The 16,769-nt window shown below is 42.7% G+C and overlaps 1 protein-coding gene across 1 annotated transcript in view; it reads right to left on the bottom strand.

Annotated features, from left to right (window-relative positions):
- Positions 1-7,507, bottom strand: part of mgat4c (mgat4 family member C) — a 391,936-nt gene extending 384,429 nt beyond the window's left edge. The window contains exon 1 of the mRNA XM_055650748.1: positions 7,198-7,507. The gene's annotated coding sequence lies outside the window, so the exon portion shown is untranslated. The remainder of the gene's footprint in view (positions 1-7,197) is intronic.
- Between the last annotated feature and the right edge of the window lie 9,262 nt (positions 7,508-16,769).

The following is a 16,769-nucleotide window of genomic DNA, read 5'->3' as shown; positions in this document are numbered from 1 at the left end:
ATGGTTCCCTGAAAGAGGCAACACAGATAGACAGAGTAGTGAAGAAGGGCCAATGCACATATGCTTTCATTGGTCATGGGATTAAGTACAGAAGTTAGGTTGCAACTGTACAAGTCATTGGTGAAACCGCACAAAGTATGAGTGCGGTTCTGGCCTGATTCAGCTAAAAGAAGAATGTCATTAAAATGAAAGGGGTGCAAAAAGATTTACAAGGATGGGACCAAGACTTAAGAGCTTGAATTATAAGGAGAGGTTGTATAAGCTGGGACTACCTCCCTGGACCATTGGAGGCTGGCAGATGCCCTTGCAGAGGTATATAAAGTGATGAGGGGGTACTGACAAGGTGAATGGTCTCAATCTATTTTTCAAGGAGGGGCAGCTAAGACTGGTAAACATAAAGTTAAGGTGAGAGGGGTAAGAAAATAAACAATATTATCATAAGGACCCAAGGGTAACCTTTTCCACATGGAGTATAGTGGGTATACAGAACAAACTGATAGAGGAAGCTAGAAGGGCAGGTACAATTACAATGTTCAAAAGATAATTGAATAGTTACTTGGATAGAAAAGGTTCAGAGGGGTAGGAGCCAAATGGGACTAGCTGGGATAATCATCTTGGTTAGCAAGGATGAGTTGTGCCAAAGGGCCCTTTTCTCAGCTGAGAGTATGGATATACCAATGAAGAGCTGCAATAAGAGTCCTCCTATGATCAGGAGACAAATGCAAAAGATGGTTGTAGAATTGGTCTTGCAATGCAGAAAATAAGAGAAACATGAAGGAAAGTGGTATCCAGTGACTCCAATAATTTTCTTCTTAAAAAGCAACTGGTTCTCAAAAATATCATTTTTAGTATTGCACATCTTGCAATCTCTTTTTATTAACGGGCGGCATGGTGGTGTAGCGGTAGCGTTACTGCCTCAGAGACCTAGGTTCGATCCTGACTACGGGCGCTGTCTGTACATTCTCTCCATGACCTACGTAGGTTTTCTCTGAGATCTTGTGTTTGCAGCAGCATGGAGCGAAGCTATGGAGTTTCGTACAACTTCAAAGCCCACACGAAACCCTTTCAGAAGATCAGTCTGAAGAAGGGTTTCGGCCCGAAACGTTGCCTATTTCCTTCGCTCCATAGATGCTGCTGCACCCATGAGTTTCTCCATGTAAATTCGTCCCATCTGCAGTTCCTTCTTAAACACAGGTGTGTAGGTAATTGGCATGGTATATATGTAAAAGTGTGTGTGGGATCAGTGAGCTGGGATCAGTGGTTGGTGCAGATTATCTCTAAGCTAAATGTTTTAATGTTTCTCTGGGTTCTCCTTGCCCATTGAAGGGAAAAACATTATTTTTCCTTATATTATAATTGTATATGTTGTTCTTTGAGAATACAAGCTCTCTGATGATACCATATTAACTGCTTTTTCAAATATATATTGTTACTCATTGTACAGTGGTGTAAACAGCATCTCAGCAATAAAGTACAGAAGGCTACCTTTAATTATTGTGCTATCCACAACATTCCTGCCTTTCTACATCACATGATGCTTACCTGGAGATTTCGCAACGCTATTTTTTGGCATTATTGCAGCCACTGAGGGTTCTCCCAAAATAGTATTTCAAAGTCACAAAAACATAGGGAACGCATGAACATTGTGGGCCGCAGTAGAGTGCCTTATAGTGCCAGAGACCTGGGTTTCATCCTGATCAGGGGTGCTGTCGGTACGGAGCTTGTACGTTTTCCCCCGAGGCCGAGTGGGTTTTCCCCAGGAGCTCAGGTTTCCTTCTGCATTTCAAAGACTACAGGATTGTAGGTTAATTGGCTTCACTAAGAGTTAGTGTTTGGGGATCGTTGGTCATCACGGACTCGGTGGGCCGAAGGGCCTGTTTCCACGCTGTAACTCTAAACTAAACTAGTATTGGGTTACCCTATACTGCAATTTGCATTGGCACTTAGGCAAGGTAAATGCTGTTGCTACGTTGTAAGCCTTTATAAGTGGCAGCAGATAACCCAGCACTTAACCCAGGTCGATCCGGACCTCAGATGCAGTCTGTGTGGAGTTTCTCCCTATGACTGTGTGGGTTTCCTCCAAATGTACCGGATTCCCCCGCTTTACAAAGATGTGCAAGTTGGTAGGTTATTTGGCCTTCGTAGATGAATGTTACAATCTAGGGGGAGCAGATGAGAATGTGAGCACAATAAAAATTAGATTATTTAGGATTAGTGTAAATAACTATGTGATGGTTAGCATTGATTCATTGAGCCATAGTACCTATTTCTATGCTGTAGATCTCTGCTACACAGTCATCTATATTACTAAAAGACTGATCTTGACCACTTCCTGTTGTTCTGTATATTGATTTTAGAAAAACGCTGCCACTTACGGCTGTGATTTTTGGCCATCTTCAGTGTCCCCCTCCGCTGCGCAGGACGAGGATTTTTCCCATCGATGAAAAATAAAAGAGTTATTAGTGTTTTAAAATGTTGAGATTCTCTCTCCTGAAGGCCAGGCACCTTCTAGAGGGACTATAAAACCTAGAGGTGTTGATTGCCTCAGTCAGTCTTTGCAAGATGGGGGAGAGAGAGGGTCACGTCTCTCAGTCTAAGCTGTGAATAACACTGAACACATGTCTACTAAACTGTGAGTGGTTTTACTGACCTGTCAGTGCCTTTAATGTGGTTTGAAAATATAGTTTGGAAATGCTAAAGCTGTGTTGCCTTTGGTTTGGAAATGCTAAAGCTGTGTTGCCTAATTAAAGTTGCCTTGCCTAATTAAAGTTGCCTTGCCTTCTATATAATTAAAAGTCTAATCTTGACCACTTCCTGTTTGCTCTTTATATAGATTTTAGAAAAAACGCTACCATGTAGGCTGTGATTATTGGCCATCTTACTCAGTCCCCCTCCGCTCATCAGGTGCTGAGAACTTTCCCATCGATAAAATGTAAATAAAAGTTATTAGTGTTTAAAAAATGTTGAGATTCTCTCTCCTGTCAATCACGCCATGAAGGCCATGCCCCTTCTGGTGGGAGGGGGAGGGACTATAAAATCCAGAAGTGTGGACTTGGCTTAGTCTCTGCAAGATGGAGGAGGGAGAGGTCACGCGTCGCTGTCTTTAGTGGCCTTGCACCCTGCTTGAAATGGGATAAAATGCACTTGAATTTGGTGGCCTTGCACCCTGCTTGAAATTGAATTTCAAGGAATAGCAGTGAGTCAAGGGCCAGCCCACCCGCCGTGAGTGAGTGAGCTGGCAGCACAACAGGCTTGAGTGACTGAGCTGCCAGCCCAAGAATCCATTCGGCCCACAATGTCCTACTAGCCCTCTGGAAACCAGTCCCTTCAGCCCACAACACCCATACTAGCGCTCCAGAAAGCCCCACCCCCTCCCTCACTCCCCACTGGCCACCAATACTGGAATTGGTGGAGAGGGGGAATATTGCATTGGGGGACCAGCCCTCCCGTGTGATGCTGGGACCCAATGGGTCCCACTTCGTCTAGTAGAGTACTAAAACAGGCCCTCCGGCCTAACTAGTCCATGCCAACCACGATGCCCATCTAGCCCCCATTTGCCAATATTTGGCCCAAATCCCTCTAAATCTTTTCTATCCATGTACCTATCTAAATGTCTATTAAATGCTGTGATAACCCTGCCCCGGATACCTCTGGCAGCTCATTCCATATCCCCACTGCCCTCCGAGTGAAAATGTTGCCCCTCAAATATGTGCTAAATCTTGCCCCTCTCACCTTAAACTTATGTCCTCTGGTTCTTGATTCCCCTATTCTGGGTAAATGTCACTGTGCAACTACCCTATTAATTCCACCCATGATTTTATAACACCTCTACAAGATGTCCTCAACCTCATACCCTTCATGGGGAATAAAAATCCGAGCCTGCCCAACGTCTCCCAATTGCTCAGGCCCTCAATGACTGACATCCAAGCAACACCACCCGCTTTAGTGCCATCAGCTCCAGTGTCATGGTGTATATTCTATGTCTTTGTAAGGACATGGTGCATTGTATGAATGCCTGCACTGTGGGGAAACATGGGTACAGGCATCAGTTTCCTCCATCTGAAGGAAATACAGATGTAATCTCCTCACCTTGAGTGCAGAGTTGGGCTGACTTGCATTTTGCAGTATGGGTGTCAGAGGTTATGGGGGGGAGAAGGCACGAGAATGGAGTTAGGAGGGGAGATCGATCAGCTATGTTTAAATGGCAGAGTAGACCTGATGGGCCAAATGGCCTAATTCGTATCCTATCACTCATGACCTTATGACCATTTGCAGCATTAGGCAGTGAAGACTGAGATACAGCAGAGATCAACAGTGGCAAACTGAAATAATTAAACAGTCGGGAGCTGAGAGTAATCGTGACCCTGATCTCAATGGGCAGAGAAACAAGGCACACCTATAAACTGTATAAACTACGGTTTGCAGGTTGTGAATTAGTGTGGTTTCAGGGAAACTGGGAAAATGGTTGTTCTGTAACTAAATGTCAATTTTCAGACACAAGATTGAAAATCTCACCCTACTGTAAGGAATGCAGTCAGCACTGGAAGCTTGCCGATTCATTTAAGTTAAGCTTGCTCATCAAAACAGCACAGGTTCTTTCCCAATTCCATTGAGCAAGTGATGAACACATCCTGGTTGATTTATGTTGTGCACCAAAATCACTTCCATGGACAAATCACTCCCAAATGGATACAACTGTGGAAAATGAGCTCCTATCATTTCTGTACCAGAAAGAGGAAACAAATGTGCTTAAATTTATACTCCAGTCAAAATTGTCTTCCAGACTGAAAATTTAGTTTGTTAGCAAGCATTCTGAAGTTTATTTTGGATACTGTTTCTGCAGCAATCTAGGAAGTATAATTTTCAGTCCAGAAAAAGAACAAACATAATTATTTTCTTCTCTACTTTTTCAAATTAATCTTGTTAGTTATGGATAATGTAAAGATCACATTTTGATTAATATATAAATGATTCAATTAATATCCTTCACCAGACGCCATACAATGCTTGGGGTCCATCTCGGTCACTTTTCTATTGTCCCGTTAGTTTCTCCCATAGCTTTTCAAAACAAGTTAGTCAGGTTAGTGGGCAAGTCAGTCCTGAACTGGGTATGTCAAATAAGCGTTACTAGTGATTTGAACGAGGTAACTGCATTCTCTTTGTGTCCCTACATTTGAATGTGGGCCTGGTTTTGGGAAGAGCATTGCACGTTATTTGTATCCAAGTCTTAAAATGAAAATAAACGATATAATATTTATCACCTTTACTTTCTGACATAACATATCTTAGATTTAGGATCAGGTTTAGATGTTTTAGGTTTTTTCCTTGTCACATGTACCAAGGTCAGATAGACTAGGCATAAATGCAATCAAGTCAAACTCAAATGTTCCCCTTGAGCTAAGGGGAAGATACAGAGTGCAGAATATAGTTCTCAGCATTGCAGATCATCAGTTGCCCAGGCAAGCTCCAATGTCCACAATGAGGTAGAGGTGAATTGGGCAGTACCTTGGCTTATCTAATAAATAATGTGAATATTTGATGAACTACTGACATTATTAACAGAGGACCAATAGTTGGTGAACACAAAGACATTTGGGGGAAAATAATCGGAAGAGAAACTTGAAATATTCATCACTGTTTTTGCAAATGTGTCTTTTGATGCAACTGTACAGCCATCACAGGTCAGAATCACTTGCACTCATGATCCCAAGAGGAAAAAAAAGGATTTCAGAATTTCAACCTGCAGCAAAGGTATTCACCCCGTACTGCTGGGTTTGTCTGGCATTATGATGTTGAAGATTCAAGTCAGGCAAGTACAAATGGCTGAAGCGAATCTCCCGCAGATCCCAGCTATTAATCAAGAGTCAGTGCATGCATTGGACAGGTAATTTAATACCTTCTGGCACATGAGCTGACTTGGGGCAGCCCTTCGTATACAAACCCTGGAGATTCAAAATCAGTTAGGGTCATCTGGACCCAAACTCTGTGTGTTCCCTCCGGGGATATGCCAGAAATAGTGTTCCAAAGATTAAATACGTTGAATAATGCCTAGTCGCAATAATATTTGCTTAAATTAACCCTTTTTATGCTGAGCTTTTCACCTTAAAATAACATTCCTCTCCCCCCCCCCCCCTCCCCCCCACCTGCCAGTTAACCCATATCCAGAAGCTTTCAACTGCATCAAATTTGTGCTTTAGTTTTTTCACATGGAAATTTCTCATCGCTCCCAGGAGAAGCCATGACAGCCGCACGTTCTGTGTGATGTTAGTTAATTCTACAATTACATTTTGAGACCAGATTTATTTCAAAACGTCTTGAGAATACTGAGGTAACAGCGTGCTGAAGAGATATTTGATAACACTGCAATATGTAGGTCAGTGAAGAGGTATTGAATCTTAGAGATACTCAACAAGAGAAATATAGAAACACAGAGTCTAGCTTACATTAAAACAAAGTAAAATAAAAAGTAGAGAGTATGGAATATAACCTTCAAGTGATCTGAATACATTATTTTCCTTCTAGGCAGAGCTTAGTATGAAACTGTGTTGCATGTTAAATATTTAGTTAAATCCGCTCATTGTAGTAGCAATACAGGGTGTTTGAATATCAAAATCAGATAAAGTGCTCACATGCTTAGAGTTAAATAAAATCTATGAAGGCTCTCAAAGCAGAAGAAATTAGTATTGGTACTTCTTTGCCTGATTGTTCTTAATTTCATAATTTAATACAAATTGTTTGGATGTCATTATGAAATAAATTAATTCATATATTGGGAAGTTCAAATACCCATACTGAAAATAAAGTCAGAACTTTATGCTTTTAACATTAACAAAAAACTTGAATGCTACTTGATAAATGTACCCAATTTACAAAAATATCATTCATACAATTTACTCAGTAGTTGTGAAAATATGCTTAACAATTTTATAATTTATCTATCTTAAAATTTGGCTCTTAATTTTCTAACTCCAAATAATCTTCTGTTAGTTTACGTCTCTTTTCACAAAGACCTCCAATGCCACATAAATTATAAAATCGGTGAAATAACTAACATCTTGTTGATATCTTTGATATCCACAGTCACAATAACTCAGAGAATGCAATTTAAGAATATAGTCTTCCTTTGTTGCAATTGATTTGCAGCAACTCCAGGAAGGAAAAGACACACATATATATATAAAAAAAAGAAAATCTTACCTATGAAAATTCTCTTCATAGTAATTTTCCTTCAGCTACTCCATTTCTGAATCCACTGTTGCTTGTACAAGCCACAGTGTGAGCAAATCATCAGGCCTCCCACAAAAAGGATAATTGGCTCTCGATGAAGTGCTGTAAACATTCATCATAATGGCACTCGTATGCTGAAGGCAGAAGCTACCTCAGCTGGCTTTTTGACTAAGGTATAGCTAATGCTTCCTGTGCACACACTTGCTTTCCACTGTTCCCTTCTTCCGTACCTTGTGCACGAATGAGGCACAGACCACTGCTAACAGCAGCTCCTATCCTCCACACACACGTTTTGCAGCAGGCAGAATGACACATGTGTTCAGCTGCACTAATTAAGAATCAGTTGTATTTTATCCTGAAGGTAGCGGTTGATAAATAATTCAGCAACTAAAAGGCAAAATTAAATAAGATAGTTCAAATTAAATGCTAATTTCTAAAAGGTGTCAGCAGCACTCCAACAGATGTTTTAAGTTTAACAATTAATGCAACGTACAATGCATTTTTATAATTGTGGTGTTGAGGGATTCTGCTGTTCGGATTCTCAAACTCAGACCTTAAATTCAATTAAGCACAGAGGGCCACGGTTTGACTCTGAAGTCATGCATTGAGTACGGATGGGTTAGTCATAAAATGATCAAAGTGTTTGAGTTATAAAAGCTCGCAAGGCATGGTTAATTTTAACTACTGGCCCCCATCTAAACTCTTGATTTCAGTCTTCCGCCTGGCATCAATGGGAATTAACACTTTGGACAGCCAGTGAGTGGGAGAATTGGAGCAGGGGGCTGCCAGAGTCTCAAGCATGTAATAGAGGTGGAATAAAGTATTTATAGCAACAAGGAACTGCGGATGCTGGTTTACAAAAACAAAAAAGTACTGGAGTAACTCAGGCAAGATCTCTGGAGAACAATCCACAGTTGATCATCCGAGGGTCTCTAATGAGGTAGATAGTAGCTCAGGACTGTTCTCTTGCAGGAAGGGGAGGACATGACTTCAGAATTAAGGGACAGAAGTTTAGGGGTAATATGAGGGGGATCTTCTTTACTCAGAGAGTGGTAGCGGTGTGGAATGAGCTTCCAGTGGAAGTGGTGGAGGCAGGTTCATTGGTATCATTTAAAAATAAATTGGATAGGCATATGGATGAGAAGGGAATGGAGGGTTATGGTATGAGTGCAGGCAGGTGGGACTAAGGGAAAAAAAGTTGTTTGGCACGGACTTGTAGGGCCGAGATGGCCTGTTTCCGTGCTGTAATTGCTATATGGTTATATGGTTATATGTTATAATCAACATGCCTGGCCATTCCCTCTTCTCCCCTCTCCCATCAGGCAAAAGACATAGAAGTGTGAAAATGCACACCTCCAAATTAAGGGACAGTTTCTTCCCAGCTGTTATCAGGCAACAGAATCATCCTACCAACAACAAGAGAACAGTCCTGAGCTACTATCTACCTCATTAGAGACCCTCGGATGATCTTTAATCAGACTTTACTGCACTTTATCTCACACTATACATTATTCCCTTTATCATATATCTGTACACAGTGGATGGCTCGTTTGCAATCATGTGTTGTATTTCCGCTGACTAGTTAGTGTAACTACGAGACTCAGACACATATAAAAATACAACACATCTTTATAAACACTTACAGCATTGGATCTGCAGTACGTTATACCTCTGAGCTGCTGCATCTACTGCCTGACGTAGGCGAGTTCTTAATATTATAAAGCATGTACTAGGCAGGGCTACTATTAACAAGCACTATGATTGGCTAGCATGCAATAGCCGGTCTACATATCTTCTTGTAGAAAATAAAGAAACTACGGTGCCTTAAACAATATGATGCGGGGGTGCTAAGAATATGCTAGCAAGATTACACAAAATCGGCATATCTAACAGGTGGCCTGCAAACCCATCCAGCCCTCGTGCGGTAGGAGACCGCCTCACCTCCTTTCGTGGGAAAAAGACAGGGGGAGGTAGTAGCAATGTTACAAAATTTTGAGATTTAAAAAATCAAGTCTGCAATTTATCCCATCAGATAAAGCATAACAATAAGTTTAATTTGACACCTAATTCACTTTCATATCTCAAGTAATAAAAAAGTTATGGCCATTTTCATACTCGGAAATTAGCATCTTGTTCCCTATTGATTTTCTATGGACATAACAAAAAAGCTGTGATCGAGGACAGTCAAAAACCCATAACCTTCTTAAAAATTAAGAGAACTGAATGAAATTTTCAGTTATCAAAGATTGAACCATTCTGAAACAAATATAAAATAATCTTACTTGGAGGACCTGAAATTAAAGCATATAATTAGTTAGTTACCCAATTGTAGCTAATTTCAAACTTCAATTACTAGATCTAAACATCTATCCATTTCTTAATAAATGATTAACATTTTTAAATAGCCTAAGTGTCCAAATAATATTCACAAATAATTCACAATAAAACATGATTTTTAAATCTCATTTACATTAATTTATAGGCCAAATGGAAGGAATTTAGTGTTCAATTGCTGTAAATTAAAGTCAATTTAAATCGGCTTTCTAGTGGGATCCTGTGAACGCGCTGGTTTAGAACGTTCACATTGCGCTGGATTTGTGCCCTCAAATGCCCAGAAAAATACTGCGGGATATAAAGAGCCCAAAATGAACTATTCGCTATAGAAAACTTTATATACAGGGTTCTTAAGAAGCCCCTTTTAATGTAAAAATAAGGTACATACCTTTAATTGTTTGCTTTATAAAACCCTGGGGCTGCGAGAGGTCGCGGGTTTAGAGAGTGATTTTTAAACTACTATAACTATTATACAAGGCCATAAAAACTAATAATACCTTTTGCGACGGGGTCTTTCAGCGATTTTCCATTAATGATTTACTAGGCTGAACATTTTCGATTGCAACAGCCTAGTAAAAATCGCGTTTTAAACCCGCCCCCTCTAAACAGCGCCAAAATCACACACACGGGGCTGGGACAGATTCTCAGCCACGATTCGGGTAGGTTTTGTAACATACCTAGAGGTAGTGGGGACATGACCGGCGACCGGCAAGCTTGGTGGGAGATGCCATAGGCGAGCCAGGCTTCAACCGTCGCGGGGAACCCGCGGCAGAAGTAACGGCTGGTGGTCGACTCGCTGGAACAGCTGTAGGAGCGAACACGAGAGGCGGGGCATCAGGACCTGGAGTTGCAGGACGTGTTTCCTTCACTGAAAGGATTTGTTGACGGTTGCGTTTGTAGATGACTCCGTCCACTTCGACCAGGTATGAACGTGGCTCTTTGGATGGGCTGTAAATGTGCCCCAGTCGTGTATGACCCTTGTCGGTTTGCAGGCGAACCACTTGTCCACGCGCAAGTGGTTTAAGCGGCTTGCTAGACTTGTCAAACAAAATGCTTCTGTGCGTCCCGTTTGAATTGTAGCTGCTTCTGCCCCGCGGGCGGGAAGTGAACGCGTGGATACAGCAGCTGCTGAGAGATAGGCAGGGGTGCATGGGTTTGGCGAGACAATAGTCGCTGGGCTGGAGAGCCTAGTATGGGGTCCCATGCAATGTTTCATAGATTGAGCCAGTCCAGGTATACGTTGGATGTGGCAAGGTAAGAACGTTCCATAAGTTGTTTCGCACTCCTAACAGCACGTTGGGCCAATCCGTTGGTCTGCAGGAACTCGGGGCTGCTGGTAATATGTTGGAAGTCCCATCTTTCAGCAAAGTTCTTGAATGCTTGGCTGGTGAATTGCCTGCCATTGTCAGTCTGAATACGTGCAGGGGAGCCATGCACGGAAATATGCCGTTGCAGCTTCTCGATCACTGCCTCCGAGGAAATGGTTTGCAGTAGGTCTATTTTGAACCATCCTGAATAAGAGTCAACAAGAACTAGATAGTGTTTTCCATGCCATTCGAGGATGTCGGTGGGCAGCGAGGACCACGGAAGAGGATGAACTGGTTGGGGCAGGAGAGGCTGCTTCTGTTGACGTGGTGCTAAACTGTTGCAGACAGCGCACGTTTCGGTTCTTGCACATACGTATTTTGTCATTCCGGGCCAGTAAAACATACTTTGCGCTCGTAGGAGGGTGACCCCTGTGGACGTCGCTGTAGTATTCATCCCGTAATGCGGTTGGGACCTTGTGGCCTTTGACTATGATCCCGTCCTGTAGCACTAATTCGTCACGATTAAGGAAGTAAGGGCGTATCTCGAGCGGGGTATTTGACTGTTTGTGGAGCCAACCGTTCCGTATGACTGTTGACAGCAATTGTAAAGCCTCATCCGCAGCCGTGTGTTCGGCAAGGTGGCGTAAACGATCAGTGTGCACAAACGAGACCTTCATGACTGAGAATTTGTCCCGTTCGTAGAGGAGTGTTCTAAGGGACTGGCGTCCAAATAGAGGCGTGGCTTCGAATCCCACTTCTGACACCATGTTTCACGAAACCCAGACACATATAAAGATACAACACATCTCTATTAAACACTTACAGCATTGGATCTGCAGTACGTTACATCTCTGAGCTGCTGCATATACTGCCTGACGTCGGCGATTTCTTAATATTATACAGCATGTACGAGGCGGGGCTACTACTACCAAACACTATGATTGGCTAGCATGCAATAGCCGATCTACAGTTAGCATGCAGCAAAAGCTTTTCACTGTACCTCGGTAACCATATAAGGTACACTTGACAATAAACTAAACTCAACTAAAAGAACATGGATAGGTGACATTTTGGGTCAGAACCCTTCTTCAGACTGATTGGAGGGGGAAGGAAGAAATCTAAAAGAGAAGAGGGGCAGGACAAAGTGTGACGGGTAATAGATGAAGACAGGTGCGGGGGTGGCTTTGATAGGCAGATGGGTGGACAAAGGCCAGAGCTGGAAAAAAGGTGCGAGACAAAAGGATTGAAGAATTGGGAATTGGGAAGCCAGAGAAATACATGTAGGTGGAGGGGGAAAAAAGACATTTGTGTGTGACCTTACTCTGGCAATAGAAGGGACCTGGGGCAAGCAGCTGAGTATGGGAATGGGAAGGGGAGTTAAAAATAGTAAAGACTATAGTTTTTATATAGTTAGTAACCGGCAGATCCGGTAGGCCTCGGTGGACCAAGTGTAAGTGTTTATGGTTGACTTCAATTCAATGATACTTTATGTCACTTGTACTTAGGTACAGTGAAATGCTTAACTTAGGTTGGGAGGTTGTACAAATTCACAGCACAGGCTGCAATGAAGCAGGGAAGATAAGGATAAATCCATCCTGAAAAACATTTTTCACACAGAAATCCATCCTGGTCCCAAAACTGGCCAGTTCATTGGCTATATTTAAGATGGAGTTAGATGTGGCCCTTGTGGCTAAGGGGATCAGGGTGTATGGAGAAAAGGCAAGTACGGGATACTGAGTTGGATGATCAGCCATGATCATATTGAATGGCGGTGCAGGCTCGAAGGCCCGAATGGCCTACTCCTGCACCTATTTTCTATGTTTCTATGTTTCTATTTACCATGGGTGCCGTGGTCCTGTGGGAGGCTGTGTTTCTCTGGAGGAAGTTACCCCACACATTCCCACCCTCCATGATAAACCTTCATTAACAAAACCCACAGAGGTGCTGAGCTCATTATCAAAACATGGACTTCTAAGATAAACCTCACCTGAATGCAGTGAAACCTACTCGAACGTTGGTTAAGGAAAAATGCCTCTGGCTCAGGTCAGTCTGGTGAGGTTGGGTTTTTTTTTTAAAACCTTTCCCATACAGCACTCTCATTAAAACTGGCCTCTAAGCTTGAAGGCTTAGTCTTGTCTGGTAGCTTTATAACTACTGATTCTAACTTTGAGAAGAAGTACTGCTCAGCTATATTCTGTTCACTCTGGGAGAACTATAGCTCATCTCCGGGAAGGCACAGAACAATTTTTCAAATTATTTTTAAAGTAAAAATTACCTTAAGTTAGCATTTAGCTTACTTGCTGGTTTTGTTTTCTGAAGGGATGAATTAATTCTCAATTCTTCTTTTGAAATTCCAGACAGCTGAACTCTAACAGCTTGCGTTCCCTGAAGCTACTAGCTGTTGATGGAGCTGCCACTAATTGCTAAATTCTTGCATTCTCTCCAGGGACAAGAAATTTCTTGATTAAACAACAAAAACAGATAAATAGAGAGAGGGCAAGAGAGAGAGAGAGAGAGAGAGAACGAGAGAGAGAGATACATGCAAGAGACGTCACCTTTCACGAAATGTCTTTGGTTACCAAAGGGGAGCACATGCTTCAGAATTAATGAATCGTTTTACAGGCTGTGTAGGTGGTGAACAAACAATAAACATTCACTTTTGTTGATATTGACAAGTACAATGACACATTCTTCAAGGTGGGTTTTCGAATCTTAACCTGAATTAGTTACCTGAGATTAATGCTTGGTAAGAAAGGAAATGAACAGCTTTTTAAATTATGTAGGATTTACAATTGATAATGCTAGCTGCAGTGTTGTGAAGAATTGTTGGCCACTTCTCCAGCCACTGTGCAAGTTACAATACAATCCAGTTTGACAGTCAAAATGTTCCACTGACAATATCTACGCTGGTTAGGAATACTATTGCAGATATATTCGGTATCTACGTGAGTGGTAAACAAAGTAATGGCCAGCCCAGTCTGTTAGGTTTTCCAGTCGGCCTGTCTATAACTATTTGAATTTCTGGGTCTAAATCCAGACCAAAGCAGGCATCTATTACCTATCTCTTGGGTGCTTCAAGTAACTCTAGTTTCAGAACTACCACTGTAATGGTGAATATTTAATCACGGGTTTTTTTCACATCTCACTTCTAACAAACACAAGGCTGAAGATATGCAGAACAAGAGCATTTTAAATTAGACCTTGTGCTTGTTTCAAGGTATCGCAGAACACCATTTCACCCAAAGGATTCACACAAATGGCAGTCCCAAATATATGTCAGATGGTTTTTCTGGTGCGTTGCCAATGTGATAGTCAATTTTGCAAACGTTTTGTGGGGAAGCAATCGGATGATAAGTTCATCAGATCTAGGGGCGGAATAAGGCCATTGAGCCCATTATGTCCACTACACTATTCAAGCATGGCTGATCTATCTTTCCCTCTCAACCTCATTCTCCTGCCTTAGCCCCATAACCACTGACACCCGTGCTAATCAAGATAATGTCAAATTTAACGTAAATGCTACTTAGCTTGTAGCTATCAGCAAAAAGATGTAATTATTTTACATTCACATGATGCAAGAATATCGAGCAACCCTTCTTCTGATCTAACATTAACCAACCACTGCAGAGCACAAGCCGACCCATCCCGTCCACATTTGACTACTGCCTTTTTTAGCCACTGAACATGAAGTCCACCAATCAGGCTTAACAATTGGTTTCAAATCTGGGCAAATTCCATATGGAGGATTATTGGAGTAGCAGCAACTCACTCAGAAGAAGTCCAATGAATCTCAAGACCCGAATCTCAAGACTCGTTGGTTATAGTTCACCTCCAGACAATTAACTTGTCTATTTGCATTTTCACAAAGTTCTAAATTTGTGATTTTTTACACAATTATACTCCATTGTTAATGGACTAAATCACAGTTCATATGTTACTGCTCTCTACCAATCTTCATATCAATCAACACAAGGGATGAAGGTAGACAATTTTGGATCAATCAGCATAGATGTAATTTGAGCATTCAATTGTTCTCAGCTTCCAGAACAAAATGATGTGAGACATCTGTGCTTCAAGAGTCAAGAATGTTTGAGTGTCATATGTTCCGAAACAGAACAATGAAATTCGTACTTGCAGCCGCATAACAGGTCTGTGAACACAGTACTCAATAGACAACATAATAAACTAACAACTTTCCAAAAACAAAATCAAGATTAGTGCAAAACAAAAATTCAAAGTCCCCTAACGCAACCAAGACAGTTTGTAATTCAAAGTTTAGTTAGTGGTTGTGGTGTAAAATAGTCTGTTGGTGAAATCCCTTGGATAGTGGAGAGGCCTGTACCCATGATGGACCAGGTTATGTTCACCACTTTTTGTGATCTCCTTCATTCCTGGGGTTTGAGTTGTTTTCTTTGTCCAGTGGGTCCAGTGCAGAATAGAGTGCAAAGTGGAGATCCCTTCTCAAGAGTTACAATAAATCCTGCTGATTCATTTATCTATCTTCATGGAAGTGGCGGCGCGGCTCTGGCTGCAGCGGCTCATCGACAGTCCTGTTTGTTTTTGTGTTTTTTGTGTTGTTTATTTTGTTTGGTTAGTCTAGTTTTTGTTTTTTTAGTGGTGTTTTGTGGGGGAGGGGGGGGGTGGAACGGGGTGTGCAGTCTCTCCCTGCGGGGGAATGCGACTTTTCTGTCGTATTCCCCTTCTCTGCCTCCGTCGGCGCTGAGGCCTAAATGGAGCTGGCGACCTCAAGGCTCCGGAGGCAGAGACCGTCTAGACTCGCCCTGAGCTCGCTCCCGTGAGGGCGGTCGGCACAGGAGAGGAGCGGCCAGCCCGAGGTGGAACGAGGCTCCCGTCGGAGCGGCTGAGCTTGGGGAGGTGCGGCGCTCGCAGCCCGAGGGAGGTTCGGCGCCTATGTCGGGGCGGCCCGGCCGAAGGGAGGAGCAACGCCCGAGTTGGGGCGGCACGGCCCGGGGGAGGTTCGGTGCCTGTGTCGGGGCGGCCCAGCCGAAGGGAGGAGCAACGCCCATGTCGGGGTGGCCCGGCCCGAGGCTGAAGTCGACAGTTACTCACGTGTGGGTGGCTGGGACGGTGTTCTGGCGGCGGTGGCCTGAGTCTGGCTTTCGGCCGCGGGCCAGCGGCTGCGTCTGCAGGTCTGGGTGGGCGGCAGCTACGACCACCCCGGGCCGCAGTGTTGAGCCGCGGGACTGTTATAACATCGCCCGGGGGGGGTATCGCCTCAGCGCAGAGGGAGAAGAGGAGGGAAGAGACTGCAGACCAAAGGCTTTTGCCTCCATCACAGTGAGGAGATGTTGGGTGGTCTCACTGTGGTGGATGTTAATATGTGTTTATTGTTGTTTTTTATTGTATGTATGACTGCTTAAATTTCGTTCAGACTTCGGTCTGAATGACAAATAAAAGGCTATTCTATTCTATTCTATTCGTTGTGTTAGTGCTTTGCCCACCCCAGAAATTAATCCTGTGCTTACAATTATCATGTATCTTCTCAAAATGGCTCATCTGAATTATTCGCAAACATAGGGAAACATATCTACATGAGATCGGAATCCTAGAGTCTAATTCGACTGATGCAACATTGAAACAGGCCCTTCGGCCCAACATCCATGTGGACCCAGGTGTTTCCAGGGCTAGTCCCATTTGCCTGCATTGGGACGATATTGCTCTAAGCTTTCCTTCCTTCATGTTTTTGCCTTTAATGCTGACTTAAAGACTATTGTTTCCTTTTAACATTTGGTTGCCTGCCTTCGTATGCATCCAGATTAATCTATATTCCAACTTTTTCTTTGGCTTTGGTACCTTTTCATAATGGCTACCTGAAACAACCTTTCTTTTCCATCTATTTACACGTCTAGAGAATGGAGAATCCTCTGCACTTTTTTGTTG

Source organism: Leucoraja erinacea, chromosome 19 (genome assembly GCF_028641065.1).
Source record: "Leucoraja erinacea ecotype New England chromosome 19, Leri_hhj_1, whole genome shotgun sequence".
Lineage (NCBI taxonomy): Eukaryota > Metazoa > Chordata > Chondrichthyes > Rajiformes > Rajidae > Leucoraja > Leucoraja erinaceus.
Note: the sequence above shows the minus strand (reverse complement) of the source record. Positions and strands in the feature narration are given on the sequence as shown.